Source organism: Lepisma saccharinum, chromosome 3, assembly GCF_977018435.1.
Source record: "Lepisma saccharinum chromosome 3, izLepSacc3.1, whole genome shotgun sequence".
NCBI classification, from domain to species: Eukaryota; Metazoa; Arthropoda; class Insecta; order Zygentoma; family Lepismatidae; genus Lepisma; species Lepisma saccharinum.
Genome location: NC_139231.1, coordinates 99,293,113 through 99,310,119, shown reverse-complemented (window position 1 = coordinate 99,310,119; position 17,007 = coordinate 99,293,113). Strand labels below are relative to the sequence as shown.

At 38.4% G+C, this 17,007-nt stretch overlaps 1 protein-coding gene across 1 annotated transcript in view; it reads right to left on the bottom strand.

Moving 5' to 3' along the window:
• LOC145985904 (uncharacterized) overlaps positions 1–17,007 on the bottom strand; it is a 204,820-nt gene that overhangs the window by 22,408 nt on the left and 165,405 nt on the right. The window lies entirely within an intron of this gene.

The window sequence follows — 17,007 nt, the reverse complement described above, 5'->3', positions numbered from 1 at the left end:
CAGCGCGATTCTTTGTTCTCTTTGAAATAATCGGGAACACTCACAAGCGCATAATACACAGTGTCCAAATTTGTAGAACTCACACAAATCTCACGCAATATAAATTTTCTGTTATAAATAAATCCTTGTACATCAATAATGTATTGCACCATTTTCGCTGTTATTAGTCAGTCTCTATTCAACTCTCACAAAAATCCTGTGCTACCATAAGTAAGCTCTGCTGAGCGTATAGGATCTATAAGAGTTTTCACTAGTTCGATATTGTTTGAAATTTCACATAACACACTATAAAAAACTTTGTATTCTGTCTGTACCTCGTGTGCCGTCAAAGCATCCGCAACATCCTCATGGTTAGTAATATAAAAATCAAAAATATGTTTTGTGTTATCCAAATCCTGTAAATAATAATGGATTCTCTCGCACATCCACTTAACACATCGTTGGCATTTATTCAAACAGCGTTCTCCTTGGCAAGTAAAATAACGTTCAGAGAGTAAATCTTCATCTTTACAGCATACGCACTCACACTCGTAGAAATGGTTAACTACACAATCGTGGGCTAGTTGGTTGCCTTGTTTAGAATAACATCCCCAGCATATAATATACTTGCCAGGTGTATACCTCTTCAAAGTCTCCAACACACAATCCTTATAGATATAATTGGAAAAACATGGACATGATGCAATTATTTGACTCATGTCCTTGTCGGTTACTTTGTTGGCGTTATTTCCAGTAACAGACCCTTCCACTCACAGATACACAAATAAGAACACCTGAAAAATAGAAACATAGTTGTAGTACTTGTTTATATTACGCATATTCATTTCTGTATTTGCTTTTTTCGTTTCTTTGTTTTCTGGATTTATATATTATTTCAAAAACTAGTGGAGAAATATACATTCCAGTGGTAAAATCTCTTGCGAGGTACTCACCGTAGTGTGGTTAGCCTTGTTTGTGGAGGTTGAAAACGCCATCTTTCACTAATGGTCCCTTTCAGTCACACATACAAAATTAGAAGCACCTGAAAAAAAGAAAAATAGTTGTAGTACTTGTTCACATTACGCATATTCTTTTTGGTTTGTATTGCCGTTTTCTTCGTTTCAATATTAGCATTTACATATTATTTAAAAAACGCTACATAATAAAAATCATTTACCTTAATTATAGCTTCTCTTGAGTTCTTGGTCTGAAACTCACGCCCAATAATCACAACTTGATGTCTTCTCTGACACAATGCTTCACAAATACTTCTCAAAATAGCTTCTGCTTGCTTTTACGCAGTTTTTATACCTCATAAGCAAAACTGACGCCTTCTCTGATTGGTTGAAATAAAATCAACACGTTTTCTAATTGGATGAAATAAAACCGACGCGTTTTCTTAACATTAGTTCATTCAAAAACCTAATAGTTATTATCAAAATGCATTAACAAATACACCCTGAAAATACTTTGAAATATTATACACACCTTAGAACTTTGTAATATCGAATGTGAGATACAAAACGCAATAAATAGAAAATTTAATACAAAGATTTAAAAAAATCTCTTTGTAAGTCCAAATTGCAACAAAAATGTTGCCTGAATAGTTAAAATTGTGTTATTGGAATAAAAAAATTACATAAAATTGTGAAATAAATAGACAAAACTAGACAAGACACACTTTGTGTGTCAAAATATCAAATATTGGCTGTGTAACTGGTAAAGGACTCAAAAAAATCAACTTCGTTTCCTCGCAGTACTCCTTGTAAGTGCTTCTTGCAGTCTAATAAAGCTCTGGCATGTGTTCCTATGCCTCCTACAAGCCTCTGTAAGGTTCATATTGTCCTATGAATTGTCACTATACATGTTAAATAGCCCCTTTAGAGTCTAAGCTTTAATCTTCAGTCAGTGGAATTTAGTCATAATTGTAGTAAAAATAAAACTCGCATTATATAACAGATACAAATAACCCCTGATATTAAGTCTATCACTCAAAAAGTCAGTAATACTTGAAAATTACCCTGAATAAAAACTATAAGGCTAAATAGCATACTAAAAAGTTTGGCAGATGGACTTAAAAGCCACATAGTCATCTGCTAGCATCGTCTTGTCCTGTGATTTGTCATTATATTGTTATATTTAAGGGGGAAAATAAACGTCCAGTTATAGTCCCCTTGGTAAAATTAGAGAATAATCCTGTAAACTTGGAAAAAATCTCTCTCTCTTTCTCTCTCTGTGTGTGCGTGTGTGTGGATGTGTGTGTGTGTGTGTGTCCAAAATGTAATAAAAAAAACACGTTCAAATCGTGTTATTTGAGTAAACTAGAGAATAATCCTGTAAACTTGGGAAAAATCTCTCTCTCTCTCTCTCTCTCTCTCTCTCTCTCTCTCTCTCTCTCTCTCTCTCTGTGTGTGTGTGTGTGTGTGTGTGTGTGTCTTTGAGAGTTCAAAATGTAATAAAAATGGTGCCTGAATAATATAAATAGTGTCATTTGAGTAAATATTAGGCTAAACTTGTGAAATAAACAAATAAAAGTTGAGAACACACACTTTGTGTGTCGAAAATGTAACTAAAAATCTTTCCTGAACAGATAGAATTCTGTTATTTTGGTAATAATAAGCCTAAACTTGTGAAATAAACAGATAGAAGTTGAGAACACACACTTTGTGTGTCGAAAATGTAACTAAAAGTCTTTCCTGAACAGATAGAATTGTGTTATTTGAGTAAAAAAAATAGGCATAAACTTGTAAATAATAAATTAAAAGTTGAAAAAATCTCTTTGTGAGTCCAAAATTTAATAAAAAATGTTGCTGATTAGTACAAATAGTGTTATTTTGGTAAAAAATTAATATAAAGTTGTAAATAATAAATTAAAAGTTGAAAAAATCTCTTTGTAAATACAAAATTTAATAAAAAATGTTGCCTGAATAGTACAAATAGTGTTATTTTGGTAAAAATTAACATAAAGTTGTAAAATAATAAGTTAAAAGTTGAAAAAATGTCTTTGTGAGTCCAAAATTTAATAAAAAATGTTGCTGTTTAGTACAAATAGTGTTATTTTTGTAAAAATACATAAAAACTTGTAAAAAATTTGACATAAAGTCAAAGTTTGGTAAAAAATAAACTCAAAATTAAGTTAAATAGCACACAGTAACATACATTTACTACCTAAATCAATAATCAAAGGGTCCTAGGTTCGTTACCCCGTAATAAAAGCAAATGGTGAAAACTGTAGGCCCCGTCCCTAATAGCTCTCCCTTCTTCATAGTACAGATAAAAAACCCTGCGCTAAAGCGTCCTGTGCCTTGGAGGCAAACCTGAGCGGAATATTAATTGGCGGCGGAAACCGGTTCTACAAGCGACGCATAGCTTCAGAGATTTGACCATTGCTGTGCATTTCCAGACATCCTTTGTTGTCTGGATCAAACCCTTCCCATGCCCTACAGCGTTGCATACCTTTCTCCTGTTCTTGCGTACTGGTTAACCTTGGAAAAACCGGTTCAGAAAATCTACCGACGCGTTCTCTGATTGGTGAATCAGATTCCTTCTTTGTTCTAACGTTGTGACGTCATTTGACCTTGAACGCACACTCCCCAAATTCCTTTCTCCTCTACCTGCGCGGAGTTCACCCTTGTCTGTCTGGCATCAGACTCAGCTCACACGTTATGCATAGTTCGTCTCCGCTCAATATATTACATGCGATATAACATTATTACATAGTACACAATAAATATTACCGTTACATATCGCGGGTTCGAGTACCGGGACCGTCTTCTTTCGTACCATTAACACCTCTCATAGCAGTTCATAAACCATAAAAACTTATTTTCAATATTATAAACATTAATTATTATCGATTTATACATTACATACTTTGCAGTAATGAATATAAAACCATATGCATAGCGTTTAGTACCTCTAATTACCTTCTATATACATATTTTTCATAAAATAAATAATTATATATTCATAAAAAGTTATAATTAAGCAAATACATAAATGTAAAGTATTCTAAGTACATGCTAATTAGTTCTAAGTACATGCGAATTAATTAAAATCCGTGCAAATTAGTTATAAGTACGTGCAAATTAAAGACCACCCACGCAGCAACATCCGTTATCGTAGATATCAACTACTAGCATCCATTTCCGAACCGGGATTCGAACCCGGTACCCTTGGCATTGTAGCGCGCTGTCCTAAGAACTCCTCCACGGAGGTCGACATACGACTGAGCTACCGCGGCTCATTATTTGTCTGTATCCAAACTGTATAAACAGAAGATCTATCACGTCTGCCATTTCAGGGAATTACTTTCTCATATACATTTTAAACGAATATCACCAAAATATATTATTTTTTCTAAATTTCCGTACTGCCAGCCGAGAGGAGACAAATTTAATACATGAACTTCTCTTTTCCTCTTCATCTATTCCTTACAAGAATTAATGTAGCAGAGAATAAACTTTTGTATAGTGTATGAAATAAATAAAATGGATGTCCAAAGTCGCAGCAGGAACTGAGTTCCGGTGCGTTCCAGCTCACTTTAAGCCCTGGTCTCAAGACATGTCCTCTCGATGATAAACTTTCCCATCTCTCAAGGTTAGGGACGGGTGAACAGCATTCCCTTTAACCCAGGGAACAAGAAGGGGAAGAAGATACTGATTTCCCTGAGACTTTTATCTTTCTCTTTCGAGTGTTGGAGAACGGCCTTCACACCTTTTCATTTGAGAAGGTAAAAGTTTCCCATAGAGATTACAGATATTAACGACATCATATTTTTTTTACTCTCAATCTTTTTCTCTCGCGAGACTTCCTCTTGCTTGAAAGCAAATTCGAAGCGGTGGAGCGCGAAAGCAGATGACGTGGAAACGGTCAAAAGTGGCGCTCCTATGCTCAATCAACTTCATCTTGTCTCCCTTATTGCAGGAGGAAATCAGCTCATCCTAGCGAAAACTCAACTACTCTATCCTGTCTATCTTTACGGAAGAAGCCAATTGTCGCTCATTTTATCTTTCCAATGAGGTGTATTTCAAACGTAAAAAGTATATTTCATATGACATTATCTCAAGTGAAATATAGGGCCTCCCCGATGGCGCAGTGTTGGCGTCGTTGCCTTGTAATCAAGGGATCTCGGCTTAGATACTCGGTGGAGGCACATTGCACAGTGATTGGGATCCCACTTTAAACTGTAGGTCCAGTCCAAATTAGCCTTACTGTGCATAAAGTAGACTTAAAACACCAACTCAATATTTTTTGTATCTGGCCCTGCGAGGCAAATGGAGTCTCTGTAATCTATTGTAAACCGTTTACAACACGCATAATTATCAACAATAAGTGTAATACATGTCATGAACGAGTCCGTGTCGCTTGCGCCGAGTCATTTGCGCCGAGGGTTCTTATCGGTTCATTTCCGCCGCGACATATGTCAAGACCTTCCTTGGTGGGTTTTCCCACAATCCGGAGTGTCATTACCACCGCGCATACGTGTGTTTATGACGTTGCCCAGCTGTAGCTGTGTTTATCTTCGATTGAAAAGGAAGGTGATTGGTAAATGAATGTAAGATGAGAGTATATATGAGGGATCTACATTGGGAAATTAGAATTTATGTAAAACTGAGACTTGAAAGAGACGACAAGATGTCTGAGAATATGGACATGATAGAAACAACGCGTGGAAAGCCGTTCCTTATTTATGCTTTACTTCCGGACAAAACCGAAATAACTTATCAAAGATTCTTTTCATTCATTAAGAACTACTGTTCTGAGATTAATCCGAAAGTGATCAACCTAGACTTTGAAAGTGCAGTACTTAAGGTGTTAAGAAACGTGTTTCCACTGACACACAAATATCAATACATCGAAATGGACAAACGTGTTGAGTGTGTTCTTTCGAAGTGCAGGAGCTCGGGCGATCTTCGAGGATGCCTTCGAGCATTTGCATACCTACAAGAATTAAAATAACGTTAGTATTGTTGTTGTGCAAGTGTATCGAAATATTGTGTTTATATAGCCTATACGCGTACGTACCTATTACTTGTATAATGTTTGCAAAAATAACACTGTATTTATCATGTATTTGACGATCTTATGTAGTGTATAGTCTAATAATTAAGTGCAATAGACTGGCACATTTATGTTGCTTTCCAAAGGTATATTTACGTAGTACTTGTAGAATGCTTGCAATATTTTAACAATAGTTAATAGGCTGATGCTAGTGTTGCCCACGAGACGAGACTTTGGCCTGTCTCGTCTCGAAAATATTCGTTTGTCTCATGACACATGGTCAATCTCGTCTCGTCTCGAATTTTTAAAAGCCTGTCCCGTCTCGTCCCGTGGACAACACTAGCTGATGCTGATTTATGTATTTTGTGTTGTGGAATAAAATTGATACAAGTAATCCTGTGTAACGTCTTTTGAAATAAGTAAAGAGAAGTCATGACTCTCTGAATAGGTTTTACATTTCAGTGAAACACAGCTTTGCAACGTCATAAACACACGTTTGATTTTATGTTTTAAGTCCACTTTATGCACCATGTGATCATAAACACACGTGAGCGCGGCGGTGATGACACTCTGGATTGTGGGAAAACCAGCCAAGGAAGGTCTTCACATATGTCACGGCGGAAATGAACCGATAAGAAGCCTCGGCGCAAACGACACGACACCGCCAGGAACACCACAAAGCTATGACGTGTATATCCCCGGCAAATGAAGGCCGGGGTAATCGCCAGGTCGAAGGAGAAGTTAATAAAAATACAAGGGTCTAGCACTCATTAATTGTTCTCTGCGTGTCTCGTGAAACTTAAGGAACTTTCAGACCGATGCAGAAAGTGACACGGGGCAGTTCACACCGAAGTGACAAACGACCTATCCAATTTGTAGAAAAACATTCGCTAATCATGAGCAACCAACAGACCGAGGCGACACGATGCACGCTATTAAGAAAACGGCCCAGTCCGAGCGACATTCATGCTACTCCGGTGTGCAGAGCAACATCCATTTCTGAAGGTTGGTTTCCAATAGATATTAGTCGCCTGTCGCTTTGGTATGAAAGCTCCCGAAGGACGTCCATTTTGACTGCCATCCACGACTGTAAAAATGGCCATGACTATTTGTAAAGTATTTATAGCTAATTACATAGTTAACGTAATTAATGTAATTTCAATTATTCGAGTTTCAAAACTATGTGCTTAGACAAGAGAAAAGAGACAATTTGACAGACTAGGTCAACTACAATCCTACAGTTTGGTGTACACACACCTGTAATCTTTCACTGTCAAATCTTCACCTCCAGTAAAAATTGAAATCTATCACGAGGTGATAAAGCACTGTTTGAAAAAACAAAATAAAAAAAGAACAAAGATATTCATTAAAATGTAACATAGGTATTAGGGAGACATAAAACCTAATGATGATTTCATTTCTTGCTTATTGTTGGGCCTCCCTGATGGCGTAGTGTAAACGTCGTTGCCTTTTAATCAAGGGGTCCCTGGTTCCATACCCGGTTGAGGCACTTAGTGGTTCGGATCCAAGTTTAAACTGTAGGTCCAGTTCTCATTACCCTATCTTTACGGAAAATAGACTTAAAACAACAAAAAAGCACAAACCTGGCTATTGTTGTCTCTGTTCACATGCCAACGTTGTCGAGATAGATGAACATCAATTTAACCTGTTATGTGTCTTTTATAATCTATGACGTAGCTGCTCTTAATCCGACCTAATGGAATCCTCTGTCCTGTAAAGTCGCCTTCTACTAAGCGAATTGTGAAAACAGGCAGACGCTACTCGGAGCTCCTGCTCGGCGGACACTCGACGATGGTTAATGAATAGGAAGCGGGTCCCTTTCTCTTTCCAGAAAATTCCAGCGTAGCTTTGAGGTCGAAAGAGCTCAGATGCAGTAGATTATCATAACTTCTGGGTTCACTCAGCACTGTTGAAACTTGAAACTTTTACTTGCAAAAAAAAGGGGGAGCTAGGCACGGGAGAAGTTTGTCTACAAACGTGCAGGCAGATGCCTATAACGGCGAGTGTGTAACTTCGCAACAGTCTAATAGTTTCGAGTCTAATAGTCTAATCTATCAGTGTTACAAAAAATTATAAGGAAAGTAGCAAGTTGAGAGGTGCTTGAAAGTAGTGTCCCGATGGGTGTTTGCCGGGGTTATGGGAGGAGGGAACATCGAAAATTTTGAGCGTTAATGAGGGTAGATTTAAAAGTTCGTAGTACTTGCATCGTTTATCATTTGCACGAATTTAGAGATGCTTGGGGTTTATACATTTGGAAACGTTAGTTGGTTGCTACATGCATTTTTTTTAAAAAAATTGCGTAATTCAGTTTTTGTGCATTTGCCAAAATGCGCCACACTGAACGAAAGTTGCTACATGCATTTTTTTAAAAAAAAGTTTGCGTAATTCAGTTTTTGTGCATTTGCCAAAATGCGCCACACTGAACGAAACACGATGTTGAAAATCTCCTAAGACTCTCTATAGTCTCTGCTCTTCAGTGAACAATAACGGATAACAAGAAGAAAAAAAAAATATCGAGTAAAAATAAAACGACCCTGAACTGAATCCCATGGTAACATTGTGACGAAACAGAAAGGCTGTAAGTTCACTTCAGAAGCACATAGTTTTTGTTTGTTTTGACTCCGCTTTATGTACAGATAGACTAATCTGGACTGGATCAATGGTTTTGAAGTTGGTGCCTCAACTGCGTACCGAAGCGGAACCCTAGATTTGAAGGCGACAACGTTACTACCACGCCAGCAGGAAGACCGAGTATGTGGAAAATGTAAGTATGAGAGCAATATTGCGTTTATCTAATGGTTCAGATATTGTTTTACCTTTTTGTAGGATTTTGTGTTTGCTTAGAACATAGGGTCAATTCCACTGATTCTCAGAATCGTCTTTTTACCAATTAGCGAATACAGTACCGTCATTGTTTAGAAACAATTCTAAAATTACACAGACATTTGCGAAATCACTCCGTAATTTGTATAGCTATTTAGTCTTCGTATCAATCACCCAGTACGTTCGGTGATTGGTAGCGCATTCGATGCAAACGCATTGCATTGCCTGTAAGAATAGAAGCGGCTACAACCCACGTAATGGAATGACCGGATGCCCTGGCAATCGCAATTGATAAAAGAGAAGATTGTGGGAACAGTGTTCAGCAAGACTTAAAAAAACAAACATGGCCGTGCTTCATCTGTATTTATTCGACCTAATGGTGTTTGCTCCATCCGAGAATTCGATAGCGCCAATTACAACTAGACATGTCTTCGGGTAAATCCTAACAGATGTGCTTTCCCAAATCTTCCTTGCGTGTAATGCGTAAAACGTCATCCTTAAAGTGATGTAATTATTTTCCAATACTTTTATCTAAAGCTAAAATTTAATGATTAAGTGCATATAATGGACGTGGTAGATTCAAAAAGTTCTCGGAATATCACCATTGGAATTGAAAGTTATAACACAACCCTGATTCACTTTGCAATGTCTTGGAACTTAGCGATTTTCTTGTTCTTAAACCTTGTGTTTTATGTCTTTTCAAGCCTAACATATTCACATGCTTCTTTTCAGTGTGAAACATTACAATCTTTCACAAGGGATTAGGCAGACCAAGTTCAGTGTTCTTAGTGCATTAGTTTATATCACGTGGTGCATAAAGAAAGGAGTCTTCCCAATGGCGTTGTTGCACTGCAATCAATGGTTTCAGGGTACAGAGTGCGATACCATGCCGAGGCACATAGTGATTCGGATCTCACTTAAAACTGCAAGTCCACTCCCGATTAGGCTATCTCTGCATAAACTGAACTTGAAACAAAACTCAAGCAAAGGGAAAAGCATCCGTCTGCATATCATGCCCCCGGACAAGGTATAAGTAGAGATTTGACACCTACCACTAAAAGAAAGAAGATAAACAGAGAGACAGAGACAAAAAGAGGAAAATGAGAAAGAGGTAGAGAGAGAGAGAGAGAGAGAGAGAGAGGAAATGAGAAAGAGGGAGAGATAGAGAAAGAGGAAATGAGAAAGAGGGAGAGAGATAGAGGAAATGAGAAAGAGGGAGAGAGAGACAGAGAAAGAGGAAATGAGAAACAGAGAGAGACAGATAGAGAGAGATCTCACAGGTCTACTCTCTGTTTTGTGTGAATATTCTTCCATGAATTACCATTTACTCAATTCTGTCTCTTTCTATCTTTCTCTCTCTCCCCCCACCTTTCTCATTTACTATTTCTCATTTACTCTTTCTCTCTCTCTCTCTCTCTCACGGTTCTACTCTCTGTTTTGTGTGAATATTCCTCCATAGATTACCATTTATTCAATTCTCTCTCTCTCTCTCTCTCTCTCTCTCTCTCTATCTCGTTTCCTCTTTCTCTCTGTCTCTATCTTCTTTATCCTCTTTCTTTGAGTGGTAGGTGGCAAATCTCTACTGGTATAAAATTTAATTTCAGAATTTGCTTTACAGAACTCTCCAGCCAATAGCATTATCTAAGCCTTATAGAGCATACATTATGAAGAATATTTAACTCCCATACGTACATTAACCACTAGGCAAAACATTACGTAAACTTCTTTCTGATACAATAAAAAGATAACAGGAAAATACGAAAGGTCGCTAACAAATAGGGCTGCCGATTTTCTTATAATGTCCCTACCAGACACAATATTGATTAGCCTATCCGTACGTGGAGCACTTTTGCATACAATCCATACTAAAGTTGCAACCTTTTGTATTCAATTATGTAAGGAACCTGTTATAACTACTAACATATTAGAATTAGCACATTCCGCCTGCAATTGTAACTGAAAGCGGACATCTTGACTACAAATGGTAAGACGAAGCTTCAAAAATTAAGAGGAAATTTTAGTCTTAAAGATTATATTGTTTGACCTTTAACATAAAACTAATTTTTGGAATTTTAAAAATCGTGGAACCATATATTCTTTGTATTAAATGGTTTCATTATAAAACGGTCTTTCAGTACTGTATCTGAAACTTTAAGTGAATAAATAAATATGTTGGCCTCCCCGATGGCGCAGTAGTTGCGTCCTCGCCTTGTAATCAAGGGGTCTCGGGTTCGATACCCTGTGCAGGCACATAGTGGTTCGGATCCCACTTTAAACTGTAGGTCCAGTCCCGATTAGCCTTACTGTGCATAAAGTGGGCTTAAAACACCAAATCAATCCAAATAAATATGTTATGAAAATATAGCCTGGTTCCTGTATTTTACACTCAATTTTTTCGATCTACCGCCAAAGCGCTTCTACGTACTACACCCTGGACTGCATTTTGCAAACTATCGAGGACCTGGCGTCTTGGCTTACAGCCAGTATAAACCTCTGTGATGTTCATGTTTTGTGCTGTCCATTCGTGTCTGTCCTTTTATCCGTTTCATCTTATCACCATTCATTCCCATCTTCGCAATTTGCCAAAAGTGGCAGAAAGGCGAAGTAAAATAAAGCAAATCAATCACATTTTAATACTCACTGAACCTGATTTATGTTATTAACTTCCGCTGAAGGATGCCAATTTCCAAGCGGGGGTCACGAATCAGTTCGACCCCACATCCCGACGCCCATTATCCGAAAGAATCCTTCCAGCGAGGATAGAATCGGGAATTTCAAGACGACAGCTTTGTCACTAACATCGAAGAAGCCCCAATGATATTTGATAAGGTGTTGCTTTGTAACTAAGCCAGAGGTGGGCAAAAACCACAGTGATCCTCATCCGACTACATAAGGTTGGCTTTGAACCAAACTTCTCTCTCAGAATGACTACATGGTGCTCTTCACACGTGAACAGTTTCTAAACCACGGATCTTGAGAATCCTGGCTGAAGACTTCCGCGCATAATGAGGTTGAGGCTCAATATGCAGGAAGGAATTAAGACCATCAGCCAATCGATGGGAGAGGGAAAGCAGCTCCAGGCGGCGCCGCGCAATCTCCTCGCCAGTTCCCAAAATATAGAAACTTTTAATTAAGACGCGGCTCCGGTAAGTACTCCGGCACCCGCGAAACAAGCTTCACCGTTTACCCGGAGGCGCAAATTGTCATTATGGTTCGTGATTAAAACAAGATGGGTACAAGATACATCTCTTTTTAATACGCTTCGATAAGGTCGTGACGCGTTTCATGGAGCCTCGTTTATCAGAGAAACCAATTAAGCACGAGGACTCGAACAGGTGAGAACAGGGGACTCTTCAAAATCACTTCAACGCCTCGGGTTTGGATATTCTCCTGGTCTAGGGATGGTACTACGAGATTAGATAAATCTTGGTCTAGAGATGAGATCGATGCGAAACTTGCCTTCCCGTTGGCCTAGTGATAAATTCATCACTCAGTGGTGACACAAAGTAAGTCCCGTCCCGATTAGCCTATCTGTGCAGACCTGAAACCAAAACTCTATCTCAGACTCGAGATTAAACCAATCGAGATGAGAACAATACCACGCCTATCGAGACTGATCGATACGAGAGCGAGAACAAGACTTGCTTTCAAGAGTTCTGTTTCGTTCTGCGTAAATTGATTTGATTTATTGATTTGGTTTATTTTACTTCGCTTTTCTGCATCTTTCGGCAAATCGCGAATGTGGGGATGAGTGATGATATGATCAAAATGACGAATGGAAACTAACAATCACCCATGGCCAGGTTGGTGTTTGAACCCGGGACCCCTGGCGTCGTAACGCGATGTGCTAACCACTCCGCCACGGAGGTCGCGTCGTCTTGAGTAAATTATGATGAAAAATCTAGTCAAATTTGTTTGTGTTTTGCACATTCACACTCGTAAGGAGATTACGTCTGATTATTTTTAATAGAAGAATTATGTGTTTTCTTTAATATTGAAAAATGAAAATACGTTTCCCCGCCTGCTTGATATTTGGGAGAGCCGAGTTCGATCCCCGGGGTTGGGATTTTACCACCAAAGTCTCTGCATATAGTGGCCCTCCAAGTCATCCAGTCTGTAATAGATGTACACTTGATGAAAACCCTGCTGATTTCCGTGGTGGTGTGGTTATCTCAGCGCACTACGATGGCAGGTGCCTCGGTCTGGGCATGGGTGTCCTTTGTGAGTGTCCCCTCATCAATTTCCATCATATCATCACTCATCATCATCTTCCCGATTACCCCAAAATGGAAGAAAAAGGACGTAAAATAATTCAATCAATCAATCAATTAATTGATGGAAACTTTGTGGTGTAAGGGCAGTCGGAACGTGGCGCTGATTCCATACAAATTACTCCATATCCCCTATATTCCTTTCCCATTTTCTGATTTGTTTAAATACGTTTCTTTTTTTGCATGCTTGTTTCCGTTATTTCCATAGGGGGACGAAATCTTGACTTCCCTTTCATGGGCGTATCCATCGGGGTGGGGGAGGGTAAACCAGGTCCAGAACAACTTCTGCTGAAGTACATGAAGGCATCTCGGTAATGGACGGCATCATTACTGATCCATAGCGCTCCTGGTGGCGGAAACGGGTAAATTAAACTCTATCACTGTACGAATATTTTTCTTTCAAAAGAAAACAGAAATTCAACCATTTCTCTCTCTTTTCTCTTTCGTGAACTTCACATCATTTCTGCGAGGAGTAGAAAAATTACCTATTTGACAGAAAAAATAATATTACCCTATTACATGAATAGTTTATTCACATTTTGCACCGCCCCTTCAATTTCATTACAAACAATTCTCTCCCAACTTTGGTTCTCTCAGATTTATTCTTCCTTCGATTGAACAAATAAATGGGACGATAAAGCTCAATTATCTCCTCTCGTTCCTTTCTGCCTCGTAGGTAATTGAAGAGCTTTGAACAATGTAAACGAAATATATTGAAAAATTCAGGGAACTCGGAGTTTTCTTGGAATCTCTGCGAAGAACGTAAAACAGTGAAGAGACTGGAGGTAGAAGAATAGCATTTTTGGTACACATTCATTTCATCTTCAGAATTTAAAATGTTAGATCAACGTCTACGGCAAGAGCGGGTTCAAGCTCTCTCGTGGTACTAATCCACTGATTGAAGCCATTGGGTTGTTGTGAGGATGTTTGGTATGTGGCGAAACTATACATTAGAATATACTAGTATATTATTTACAATATAAAATTAAGTTTCTGTAAGAATATTATGACGGAACTACCCTGAATCTGCTTATTTTTTACTGGTCTCAAGGAGATGAAAAAATGTCGAAGTGTGAAATATACTTTCAATAAAATATTTACCCTGGTCCTCGGTGTGGTGTAGAAAGTTACATTTAATAAACAACACACTCAATGTTCCAATTGATTGTAATCTAATGTACTGAATACAATCTGCTCAATGCTCAATGAATTGTTACAAATTGTTCGGATAGATTAGTTACCACATGTCAATTGCAGACTCGTGTGTTACCTGATTTCATTCACACAGTCTTAACAACTTATTACTTTGGTCGTTTTGATGAATGGATACTCAAGAGCTTTTTAATTAAGGATTAGTTATGAAATATAAACCAAACTTGCAATTCTTCAACTACTACAATACAATTTAACTTGACGTTCAGAGGGTGAAATGTATTCTGTTGCCCATTCCTCTCCAATGATTCAAATCTTCTTTCTGGTCACAATTATTTACATTTCTATAAGTTATGATTCCTGAAATATGAATAGTTTGCATAGAAAGTTTCGTACTGTAAGGATTCTTTCTTTAATAGTGTGGTTGGTTGACTCTCTATGGTGCTTACGACAAACAAACAGGTTTTGAAGACATTGGGGTTGAAGTCATCACATGGTGAAACTATTCGAAACTGTCTTCCACATCTTGCATGTTCTCATAATGGATGCTTGAAATTTATAGGCAACAAAACCTCTCCAGTTCCTTAAATGATCCTCTAGGTTTCCATGTCTCGAAACAAAGTTTCAAAAACGGCGTCTATCAAGCTGAAGAGTTAATAATATTGGTTTTATTCTCGTTGTTGTTATTATTATTACGATTGGTTGTGTGTGTGTATTTGTATATCTGCATCGTATTACGTCTTCTTTAATTTTTCAATGTTCATATCCTGATATAAATTGAATTTATTGTGTAGCGTATTCATGGTTTTCAAATAAATACACAAATAGTGTAAAGCGTTAAAATTGAAACCGTGTGGAAAGATGCAATAGTTTGAACGTGAAAGCTTTCCTACGATTTCCTACCGTACGACAGAAAATGGTCTTTAGCTTTCCTTAATGAATGAGACGAGGCGTTACATCTGATGCATTCAACAGGTATTGGGGAGAGGAAGAAGTGTGTTTGAGACGATATCGAGCAAATGTTGATCAATCTGTACTCGAACGTTACCAGATCATTCCAGACGAGAACAGACGTCTTTAAAATCGAGACTAGACCTAGACTTATTGTCCTATAGTCTCCAATCCTTAAAACCTTTTGTAAGCTGAAATATTAGTAAGATATATGACAATCCTTCCTAAGTAACAATTCCTGTATCATATGACTTAATCAAACATACCGGAAAGGTTAAAGGTTGATATGTTAATTTGGTTTATTTTACTTTGATTTTCTGTCACTTTTGGCTTATCTCGAAGATGAGGATGAGTGATGATGAAATTAATGATGACATTCACAAATAACACCCATGCCTAGGCATGGATTCGAGCCCGCAACCCCTGGCGTCGTAGCGCGTTGTGTAACCACTCCACCACGTAGGTTAGCAGAAATACTATTGTAGTTGATACTGTACTAGTATTCATCATGTTATGTACATCGAACATTTTAGTTAGTGCTCAAAGTGGAAATTCCTAGCTGTGGGGATGCTTAGTCGAGTATAGGGATAGGTGCTTCTGGAGACAATGAAGGAAGTGAGGGGATGTTATGCAAATTATCCTAGCTGAAGGATGCTTCATGCAGATTTTCTTGACTCGTGGGATAGCAACTCCGACTTAGAGCACTGGTTTTAGTGTAGACTTGTTAGTGTACATGCTTATACATATTTCTGGTTGCGTACTAACTTTTTGTAGTTGCGTGTAGAACAATAACTCAGGTTTAACTTTGCTTGTTGTATCTGTAGAGACACCATCGTCCGCATGCAACGAAACTGGAATGGACAAGCAACGCACCCTTTCATCCACCCTCATAGAAACTCATTGGAAATTGGAAGAATTATTTCCAATGTAGGTCTCCTTTGACCACAATTCCACGTGTTTTTGTCTCTGAAGGAAGTGAAGATATAACATTGGTCCTGCAGTTGATTCAGTCGTAGTCCCAGGTGTGCGAAGATAGTCTTTGATCTCTTCGGCGCTGTTGGCAAAGGGGGGACAGGGTGGCCTCCCGTTACGCCCCCCGTATCAAGTGTTTCCGTGTGGTCGGTGATCGATGCAGGGGTTGATTTCCGTGGTTGGCTGAGCAACGGCCATTTACGAGGTTCGCCGAATTGTTTGTCGGCTCGAAAATTACATTAAGCGGGCAGGATTAGGCGAATGGGAAAGTCAACAGCCCCCCCCCCACCCCGACAGGTAAATATTGAAGGGACACGGAGCAGGAAGGTGACCCACGACAATGAGGACATTACGTCAAATGGTTTAAAATTGGAAAACCATTCGTAGCAACTTGTCCCAAAGACAATTTAAATATATGGCTTTAAGATCCTTAAAACTACCAAGGTCTCTTTCTATGTACCTTCCTATATAGAGCAGAGGGTGGACCTTGTGGGTTCACCTGTTGCTTCGGCATATGATCTTAGCCCACACTATTAAAGGTGTGGTGTAATATAACGCAAACATGTGGTTTCATATGCTGAGAAGTAATGTATCACATGCTCCATTAACGGTATTGCAGATTTACAACCTCAACAACGTTGATGTAATGCACAAAAATAGAGTTTCGGTGGATTATCACCCTTCTAAACTAATTGGGTGTTATTACACTAGCTGCAACAGCACTGGAAATTGTTGTTAAGACGTAATTCAGACTATCCAATATGAATTTTAGTCTTGTGACGCTAATCGGGGTTCAACCAGTAGAAACAAAATCATACTGTCATTAGATGTTGCA